General features: G+C 34.5%; 1 protein-coding gene and 3 long non-coding RNA genes across 6 annotated transcripts in view; 1 reads left to right on the top strand and 3 right to left on the bottom strand.

Moving 5' to 3' along the window:
* Nucleotides 1-11,385, top strand: part of LOC100746896 (latrophilin-like protein LAT-2) — a 37,062-nt gene that overhangs the window by 7,375 nt on the left and 18,302 nt on the right. The window lies entirely within an intron of this gene.
* LOC105681159 overlaps nt 1-11,385 on the bottom strand; it is a 54,777-nt gene that overhangs the window by 30,326 nt on the left and 13,066 nt on the right. The window lies entirely within an intron of this gene.
* The window catches only part of LOC105681158, a 32,738-nt gene that overhangs the window by 20,297 nt on the left and 1,056 nt on the right, over nt 1-11,385 (bottom strand). The gene's annotated exons all lie outside the window — the stretch shown is intronic.
* LOC112213340 lies at nt 5,478-9,115 on the bottom strand. Its single transcript, XR_002947233.2, has 2 exons — nt 8,203-9,115; nt 5,478-8,080 (listed from the first exon to the last, which is right to left on the bottom strand). It is a non-coding gene; the product is annotated as an uncharacterized LOC112213340 (long non-coding RNA).

The following is an 11,385-nucleotide window of genomic DNA, read 5'->3' as shown; positions in this document are numbered from 1 at the left end:
GACCGACACTCAACTTGGTCGTGGCGCCGTCGAGATCACCGGTGACCGACACTCAACTTGGTCGTGGCGCCGTGGAGGTCACCGATGACCGGGGCATCAAGATTAATAGAAATACATAATTTGAACAAATATCAATAGTTATAAATTTGTTATTATTATTATTGTTACTACAATGATGTGACAGAATTAATGCAGTATAAAACTTATAAAAATAGTTTTATTTATACATGAAATATGCATCTATTATGTGCATCCCCCACCAGTGGCTGTCGAACATGTGAAAAACACGCTTTTTCCGTGTTTTTCCTTAACGAGCAATAACCCTAAGGAACATTTCGACTTGAAAGATGTTTGATGGCAATTAAGGGCCTTGACAGTAAAGTAAAAAATGCTAAATCTTGTGACGATTCTTTAGGATTGTTGCGGGTCCGAAAAAGTATGACCGAGGGATGGATTATGATTTGTGGTAGGCCCCGGGACGCAACAACATAGAACAATTATTTAGCAACGCGAAGAAACAATATGAGATATTTGATAATCGCAAAGAATAATTGAATCGAGCGAAATTGCACTACAGCGCCCTGGGGGTCACCGGTGACCTCAGTGAGATAAATTCATTAATGATTATACACCGTAACATATCTTTTGTGGGTAATATTTCAACATGATATGTACCGCATAATAAAAAAATTCATCGTGGCGACACGGCCAAACCTTGTAAAACTGGCGTAGCATCCAACGTGTTGGATCCGTTAAATGGAAGAAAGATGTGAAACAAACTGTTTCGGGATATTCGATACGATAAATTTTCTACGTAACGAGTTTTTTAACGGCACGTACTTATTCAGCGGCACGATTTCACATTGCAATCAGTGCTCGAGCAAAGGTATAGATATTTATCTTGGATTAAAATCTCTGTACTTTTCACCATGTTCATTGCAAACGTTTTAAGTGAACAATTCTCGTTCAAACCGTGACAGCGCGATTTGTTTCTGATAAAGATCCCGATTTATTCTTGCAAGTGTTTGTTTTATTTAAACTGAGGTGCTCTGTTACACGTGTTTGTTTGTTTACAAAAGAAACCAGTAATAAAATTGTAATAGTCGGTGTGTATTAAAATAACTTCAAGTAGAAGTACAAAGATAGTTTGTGCCGGTCGTAATCGTTGCTCGCTCGATGCTACTGTTCATCTCTACGCTCGCTATTCGACTGTATATCATTCGCTATACTGAACGAACTAGAGGGCACGTTCGTCTATTTGTATCGACCGGTGTTATTATAAAAAGTTAGTTAGAGTTCATATGTAACTCCGGTTCACGATTGTAGCAGCACTCGACAACAAAACTTTCCAACGGTTTCGTCGGTACAGGTATATCACCGAAATGCCGACAGGCCTAATGCGCCATCGATATTTCTACGGTCCTTCCGTCGAATATTTGAAAGAAGGCGTACGCGGCAACGGTCGCGGACGTCTAACGAACGCGTGCGTAGTGGGGATATCGAGAGGCGACAAAAAGAAACGAATCGGATCAAGAAAACAGTTGAGTGGTGACTGAGAAGCGAGAAAGGTCAGTCGAAATCGAGAGTGGTACATAAAGAGTCGAAAGTAAGAAATGTTAATAAATACATACTGTTAAACACCGCCGAGTATTTCTTTGGCACTCTACACGTTCTACACCCAATTTACCTCACGATTACAAATAACGACGATATTATTTTGTACGGAGTTCGTTTACCTTTGAAACTTGCAAACTAAAACAACGTTGGTATTCCACGGCACAATAATACGAGTCTCTTCCGATTCGAATCTTCCATTGACTTATGTGCCGCTACAAAACTTTTTCCAAAATTTTATCCGAACGAAAGAAGTTTCGAATTAGCACGAATTTTGAAAATTTTTAAAGATTCATTTTCCGTAGGTTAGACTCGTTTTAGAATAGAGAGCCATTTGGGCGTTTTATTGCGTGAAATTCGATCGATAGCGTACACGCGACGGAAGATCTGTACGTCGAAGAAAATGGGAATGACATTTCCAAGGCGTGATGTTACAAATGTGCACCAGGAGCTATATTGGCCGTGTATACAACGTGTCGCGATCGTCGAAGAGCACTTAGCGCACCTATAAGAAACTTAATGACCTCGTCTTACAAACCTGACTTCAAATGAAAAACGGTCGTACGAGTAATGCAACAATGTGAGAGGTTAACAAGTGTTTTGCAACTTTTTCTCCCTCGGGTGGGTGTTATCTGTTGAAATGGGTCTCACTTCTAGGAAAATTCTACATTTTCACTAGTGTTTAGTTTTTGGCACAACGATTCTCTTTACAGCGGCTTCTTTCGTCTCTATTATAGCACCGCGAAAAGATCGCCGACATACAGACAATGTTGACGATAAAGCGTAAGTAGGCCTAACGGCCATCAGTATATTCCGGCACCGCAGCAGTGTTCAGTTAGTCGCCGGTGCGTCAAGAGTGAAGAATCGTTAATTGAGAGTTGTGATATCACACTACTGCATTAAGTTCACGTTAAATAATCATCGTTTTCTGTTTAATTCACTATAATAAATTCATCCATCAATACATTATCATATAGAATAGAAGCCATTGAAGATCCTAATTTCTAACATTTTTGAATAAAGAATTTCTATAATACATTTGTTTAACACACGTTTGCTCTTTCTATTTCGAGATATATAAAAATGTCTATTGTATGTTTATTTTTCTGAGCAATAATCTTACGCGTATTTATGCATGGGTATAGTGAACTAAACAGTATTATGTTTTTGGTGAAAGAAAATTACAGATCTTTAGAAATCTTATCTTCCGTTTACCGTAAATTCGCGATGCAGGATGATGGTCGACTCAGAACGAATTTCAATCTTTCAATGGCACTACCAGACGAATCAGCCAGCTTTTTATATATTTTATATATTTTTTATAATACTTTATACACGCTGCCTAAAAGTTCCAGAAAGAACATGTTCGATAGTGATAGTAGTGATGATGAATGTTATTTTGAACCTGACAAGATAGAAGACGACAACAGTGCTTCAGATAGTGACAGTGATGATGAACTAAATATTGAAGAAAATGATACAAGCTTCAACAATGAATAACGCAATCGTTCAACGTGTATACTTTCTCAACTGCGCGCGCCGATACCTCTCGTTCACAGCGACGCTCGCTCATCGAGAGGCCCCGTCCGTAAAGGTTAGCTTTCGCTTCAGATTTCCACGACGTCACGCCTCTGGAAAATGTCCATTCTTTCGGATATGGACACGGGAAACGAGCCCAGATCCAATCGTGATTCAGGTCAAAGTTGAGTCCAATCTAACTCGAAGCTAATGCAAACTAAATTCGTTGAATTTAATCCGAAGCAAGCAAAGCGGATTTACCTGTGTTTCGAATCACATTTCCGAGCGACAACTTTCGAGCAATATCGTAATTATTCGCCGAAAAGGAGCGAACATTAAAATCGAGTTGCAGCTGTTTCACACAAAGTTGTTAGAAAGTATTGTCGTAAATGTTGCAAATTTTCTAGGCTATGAAAAAATACTAAAATTATATTAACATTTACCACTTTTGCGCTCTTTTTCCTGCATCGAGACGACGATTAACTAAGTAAGTCAAAGTACAAGGTTGTATCTAAAGTTTCTAATTAACTATCATCTCGCAAATAAACTAGGATCCCGCATAGAGATATTTCCAGCTAATTCGCTCGGGTCATGTCGTTTAATTATCCGAACGTACAAATCGACGTGGATGAAAACTAGCGCAGTGTTCGGAATGAAGTTAGCTGGATGACGCGAATCAACTACTTTTTGTCTTATGGAAAGATAAAGGTCGCGACGAAAACTGATTATAAAAATTTAATTGCGCGCGTGGTTTTCCGTGTACTTTTTTCATGGATGTTGCAAAGAGCATAATCCTTTCGGGCTCGACCCTTAAATTGCAAAGAGAGCAGATAAAAACTTCAATTATTCTTTCATCCTTACTTCGAATAACAAACTCGGTCGGTATAAAACGCAAACGAAGGTACTTAACCATAGTTAAAGGAGATTAACCACGTTTCATTCGAAGGAAACAATTATCACCAACTGAATAAACGAATTTATCAATTCTTTCAATATGATTTCTAAGATTTCTAACATTTCTCTTTTCTTTGGTTGTATTATCGCGAGCACCGAAAATTTTCTTACTATGTGCATGCATCCAACTATTGGAAAATACTGTATATAGTGGCAGCCATAATATGAGTAGTAAGAGATATAACAGACTGATGGCGTTACGTCTCATCGATTTCAATTTGATGTCGATGATCTTTAAAGAAAGTGCAGATCGATGGATATCGAAGCAGTAATTACGTACCTGTAAACAATCGAAATCTACGATTTTCCTAACTGTGTGAAGTGTGTCGATTGTCTGTCGTATCCTTCGTTTCACGCGCGCGTTCTCAATTCCCACATAATTTCCGTATAAAGCCGGATGGGACCTTAGTTGGAATATGATATATCGAAACACATATTAAGAAAATTGCGTTTTATGAGCTCCTACAATGGATATATATTGTCTGAAAATCAACTTATGGATCGACATAAAGATAAGGCATTTATGACGATCGATGGATGTTAGTTAATCTACGTCACAAGTTCAGTACCTAGTAATTTTTCGCCGCGACCCTCATGATATTAACCATGTTCATTGACGTCCATACTTCAGTAAGTGACTTTTAGCATTTATCTACTTTCTTTCTCGCGCAGCTTATTCTTCTTAACAACTTTTAGACACTCACATTTTACATTACTTTTCATTCATCGTTAGTAAATCATTTCGTACCGAAATGATACTGTTAAATTAGCTAAACGATTTAAATCACCTTTTCGGTTCAACATTTTGCAGTTACGTTACGCCAAATTCTAATAAGCCATTGTTATAAAATACATACTTTGCGATAAAAACGATGCGTCCTTACAATCGATTACGCGTCGATGCCTTCGAAATGTGTAAGAAGATTTTCGTGATTTATATAAAAATCCATGTAGCTGGAATAAATGTCGAAAGGAAGAGACGCGGATGTATAAAGTTAGAGTAACGCTGATCAAATTCTCGTTGTTTTCGCAAAGAAAGATTGAAAATGAAACCGCGAGGAGGATACCAATACCTGCAATGCAGTATACTTCTCAAAGTCCACAAAAGTCGCTATTTGAAGCGAACTGTGGGAGAACATTTGAGATTCAGAATTACAGTGGAGGTTCTTTCAATTACAAAGTTTTCCCATAGTTGAAGAAAGTAGCGAAAATCGAACTCGTGCATCGTTGAATCATGAATGTTCTGCCTTGTAAGTTGTTCGGTTTTCGAAAAGATTTTAAAAGCCTTTATCTTTCACTTGTAATCTAGCGAGATTTAATTTTAGTACTGTTGAGAATTGTGGGTCTTAGTCGCCGAAATAAATGTATAGGAACACTCACATTACATGTAGAAATGGTTTTAAAATAGTTTCAGATTTATTTAATATGAGATTTACGAGATATTCGTAGATACAGATTGCACACGTCTCAGCCTCTTCTTGTCTCACCATCTTCCTTAACACCGTGCGTACGGAACAGTTGCATTCTTCTGTTTTACGAGACGCTGCGCACGCACGTACTACCACACACACTCATACTCATATATGTGTGACACTACTACTCGGCTGATCAAGTGTACCACACACAATTGCACACATCGCAATAAGTGCACGGTCTAACGAGGAGAATCAACGACGAATGTATTTCCCACTTAGGGATTAATAATCGATTAGTCGTCGTTGTAAGAGAAATTATGCGCTAAACGTGCGATATACGAGTGATCAATTTAAAAATTAGACTCACGTAGTTCGATACGAATCATTTTCGATTCCACGGTTTAAAAGGAGCAAAGGGAAAGAAAAAATCGCAAAGCGTATGCGCGAGAAAGTTTCAAAAACTGCAGTCGTGGTAACGGGAATATAAATCTATAAAGTTTTCTCAGTTCAACAGAGAAAACTTTGTCCAGGAAGCATGCATTATTTACGTAGAACTGAGGTGAAATTTGCCTTGTTTTATCAACGATATTTGCTTAAAAGTTGCCTGAATATATATACCTGTATTCTCCATTTAGTTCTGGATAAGAAGTTTGCAAAATACGCAGTTGCTTAGTTTTAAAAAGTTAGAACTAAGATTTTCATTTTTCCAAATATCTACCAGCTGCAATTTAAATTACATAATTTCTCAGAATCTCTTGGCGTAAATCGAATTTTATCTTTAACCATAGATTGCAACATCCATTTGCAAAATATATTATGTGATAAAAATCGCAGCTAACCAAGCTTCTCAAAGAATGAACAAATTTTGACTCTTATCAAATTACAACATTTTTTTATATCTGAAGCTTTTATTTGTTTTTTAATAGCTTTCTAACATTTAATGATACTGTTTGTTAAACTTTTTCGACAACAATTTCCTATCCACCGGGTTTAGTTGAAACCCGAATTTTCTTATATCGAAAAACGTAAGATCGTAGATATGTGGACGTGAAAGAAAAGAAAATAAAAAGAGAAGCACTGTTTTCACTAAAATTGAATCGACGCTTTCATTGGTATGTAATTCGAAAGACTGAATGTAATTTTTAAGACTGAAACGACAGAACCTACATATATCGATAACAGTGCTTTTAGGTTAACGTCGGATCGAACAACTTGCGTTTATCTTTCCTAGACACGTTTTATATTACGTGCAACTTTTCAACACGTTTGTTTTGAAACGGGTAAACTTCCATCTCCGACGTGTAGCAAAGATATTGAAAATTTTTATAGAATCAAGAAGTTCAAGTAAGAAGTAGAAACAAATATGTAGTTGCTTTCCAAGTTTGTCGCGCATCGAAGCAAACGAACGACAGATTTGTATCGTAATCCATCAAATATATAGGTGTCGCGGTAGTTGCAACCGTACAGTTAAATTTTCGCCGTCAACTTTCAAACTCCTTAGATGGCGCTCTGCCGATACAATCCCCGTTTTTCTCAATATTAATGTGTGCGGCCCATTTCCAACATTTATCAGAAATTTCTTTTTTAAACGCATTCTAATTTCTATTCTTTGGAAGATCCATAGTCTAAAGAGGCTATCTCATTAGACTCAATTTCCTCATAGCGTGTACACAGATCAGTACGTAAAATTGTCCAAGTCTAGCGTAATTTTAACTATTTGTTTTAATAAAGTAATATAAAAGGAGACATATCGTCTCACGATGTTATTCAGCGCTCGTTAAGCGGAGTAAACCGTTAGTAGTTCCAGTCACGATCCATAGCGTCGATAGGGTTACAACGAACTGCGTTATTTGTCGAAACCGTGAGCACGTCGTGACCGAACTTGTACAGTTAACAAAGTCCTCTCAACTGTACGTTATCTAATTGTAGCTTAATTTAGATTTACCAGACGATCGATAAACAAGAACGATCATCGAATATTCAAACGTAGAACGAACTCGATCGAAAAACAAGTTATTCGCGAAGGTAGAACGATACTGAAACGACAAGAAATCGATAATAATAAGAAAAAGTAGTCGGTAGGAAACCAAGAAATATTGACGAGAATGCACGAAAAGAAAACGCAATCAAAATCAAGCTTAATCGAGTACTATGGAAAACTCGATAAAGTCAATCCCTTTAGCCAAAGATAAGAACAAGAAGAAGCTTCTAATTCTTTCGCATTACATCTCGCATTCCAAATTTCACCTGTCCAATGAATCAAAAATAGTAATTCAGTGCTTCTAGAAATATATATCGTGTCTATAAAGAGTTTTATTATAAGAATCGATAGATTTTGATACTTTATCCAATCTTAACCTATAATTTATGGTTCCATGATAATAGCTTACAATTATAATTTATTACTCATTGCAATCGCAAATTAAGATCGTGTTTCCAATTTGTTATAACTATGTATGTCATGTAAATCTTCGCAAGTCTATATCACGTTCACATTCTGATATTATTGATTTGCATCGTAAAACTACGTTATAGACTACTTTTATTACTCTCTTGAAATGGTAATTACGTAACAACAACTAAAAATTGGATTGAACGTCGGTTATCGATCGAAACACTAATACAAGTAAATATTATACATTATGGGAGCTGCAGCAAAGCAATTAACTTGTGCACATTTGATACACTTGATTATATTTACCTCATAGCGACGCATCAAATTTACAGAACGATTAAACAATTTGATAGACTAACAAGCTCGATATTTCAGCTTCTCGTCTGAAATTGTTTGCGATTCGAGACCATTATCGATTAGATTATCGATAGAGACGTAAAAGAGGTACTAAAATATTGAGAGAGAAAGAAAATTAGCTACCTTCAGGGCAATCATATTTCTCCACGGCAAAGGCGATTACTAGTAATCGCTTCGATATAACAATCGAGTATTTTTTAATCGATTCGTATTTCAAATTGACAATTCTCGATTTTCCTGTAATTTGGTGTCGAAAGATCACGTGAAATCTTTCACCGAAGGTTGGAGAAGGAACATCTTTGAACTTTCTCGATACAAGAACATCTTGGCTTCAAATTCGTTCATTCGAAATCTCAAATTCACGATGTCGATTCAAATTTCCGATCCTGTTCCTTAATACTCGTAGTCAAGGGATAATCCCGAGCTTAGACCTCGACTGTACATATCGAGAGGTTCGAGTTCTCTCGGCTTTACGCTATTCTACTTCGCTTTCGTTCGATGCTTCAAAAGAATCTACTCTTTCGAACGCTTCCATTCTCGACTGTTGCATCTTTAAGATATATTCGTCCCGGTATACCTGAAAAACCGTTTTCTTTTGCATAAACCTTTATGCACAGATTTATACAGGATCTGAGAAAACAGGAACAGTATGAAAATTTCAGCTAAAAATGTATTTATATGTAACGTACATGAATATTACGAAAATTACGGAATCGACCTAAAATTGCATGTTCCGACTGCATTAATTACAATGAATTATTAAGTTGCATCGGTGTATCTACTCTCGATAATAAATGAACATCCTTGTTGTTACGAACGTAATTTACGTTAAATACATATCTGGAGATTAATTCATTGCTATTCATATACATTGATTAATTAAATATATTGATATACAATATATCTATTGTTAATCAATACATATATATATTGCTTATTATTATCAATATATATTATATATAATTCATTAGTATTCATATACATTGATTAATTATATATGTTATATATGTATAGATTAATTAAATATATTGATATATAATATATCTATCGTTAATCAATATATATATTTATATTGCTTACTATTATCCAGCAATTATATATATATAATTCATTGGTATTCATATACATTGATTAATTATATATATCACATACGTATATAGATTAATTAAATATATTGATATATAATATATCTATTGTTAACCAATATATATTATTATCTACCAATTATATATATAATTCATTGGAATTCATATACATTGGTTAATTATATATGTTATAGATATATAGATTAACTAAATATATTGATATATAATATATCTATAGTTAATCAATACATATATATATTGCTTATTATTATCTATATATATTATATATAATTCATTGGTATTCATATACATTGGTTAATTATATATGTTATAGATATATAGATTAATTAAATATATTGATATATAATACATCTATTGTTAATCAATACATATATATATTGCCTATTATTATCTACCATTTATATATATATAACTCATTGGTATTCATATACATTGATTAATTATATATCTTATATATGTATAGGTTAATTAAATATATTGATATATAATATATCTATCGTTAATCAATACATATATATATTGCTTATTATTATCTATATATATGTTATATATATATTATATATGTTATATATATAGGTTAATTAAATATATTGATATATAATATATATATTGCTTATTAATAATCTACCAATTATATATATATAAACGTTCGATTAGATAAAGAACACTGATAGTCGGTGAACCAATACGTATATAAATATGAAACGATGCGATTTATCGGCTAGTGTAATTACAAAGTCAGAATTCGAAATGTCGCATGGTTGGTTTACAAGCTCGTCGCGTTGGTGAAATTTTCATTTACAGTCGGACGGTGAAAGCAACGTGGCCGAAAAAATTTAATGGATCTGTTTAAACGATTTTCGCGGTGAATTTGCGCGATGCAGGCAGACTGAGCGCAACGAAAATGTTTCCGCTACACAAAATGCTAATTACTGTAATTGACGCGTATTTTCTGGTAGAATTTTGCGAACCCGAGGAGAGTAGCTTTCCTACTCACCACTTCCTGGCATTTTTTATCGTTGATTTCAGCACCCATCGCTTTGCATGATCCTGTTTCTCCCGTGTTGTCTTCCTTTAGGTCCAGTTTTTTTTTCTTATGATCTTTCAAGTATTATTCGCCAATCGCCAATTGGTATTTTGCGAATATTATCGTTATCGCCGAATAAATAGTCGAGATAAGCCAATGGTGTAAGCTTCGACGAACTTTCAAATTTGAAATATGCACATTTTGCCTTTTGATGTTATACTTTAAATAAATGCGCAAATGGTTTGTAAATCGGCGATGAAACATTCCTTAACCAACTTGCAAGCTGATAACAACGTGAATTTAATTTATGTGTAGTAATTACTTACAGAAAAACTCTACACCTTTCCTTTTGTATAGACCTGAACACTGCTGTTACAAAGAGAATAGAATTTGGTGAAATAAAAGATATTCTAAATAAGGAGAGGTGCATATTATTGTGCCCTTGAATATGAATTTTGTTTTGGGTTATAAGGTCTAGAAACAAAAGAGCTATAAGCAGATTTCTATTGCTGTTTCTTGTAGCCTTCAGCCAGAGCTTCAAGGTTAACTTTTTGGTAATGTCCTTTGCTATAAATATATGAACGTGCTCCCTATCATATTCTGTATGTAATATTGAAAGAGTGAGGTTATGGATCAGCATACACTATGCTTATACTTATACCTATACTTATTTCAATATATTTTCTATTACAAATTCATCCACTCGTTCCTCTATCAGTTAATCTCAAAAATATTATACATTAAATTAATAAATAATGATAATAATTTATTTGATTTTCACCTCATACACTGTACCTGTACTTACACGTATAGCTTTATTTATTTCAATATATTTTTCTAATAATAAATTCATCCATTCGTTCTTCTATCAGTTAACCTCAACAATATCGTATATTAAATTAATAAATAATGGTAACAATTTATTTGATTTTCACCTCATACACTGTAGCTGTACCTATACTTACTTCAATATATTTTTCTAATAATAAATTCATCCAT

Source organism: Bombus impatiens, unplaced genomic scaffold (genome assembly GCF_000188095.3).
Source record: "Bombus impatiens unplaced genomic scaffold, BIMP_2.2 scf_0621, whole genome shotgun sequence".
Taxonomy (NCBI): Eukaryota; Metazoa; Arthropoda; class Insecta; order Hymenoptera; family Apidae; genus Bombus; species Bombus impatiens.
Note: the sequence above shows the minus strand (reverse complement) of the source record. Positions and strands in the feature narration are given on the sequence as shown.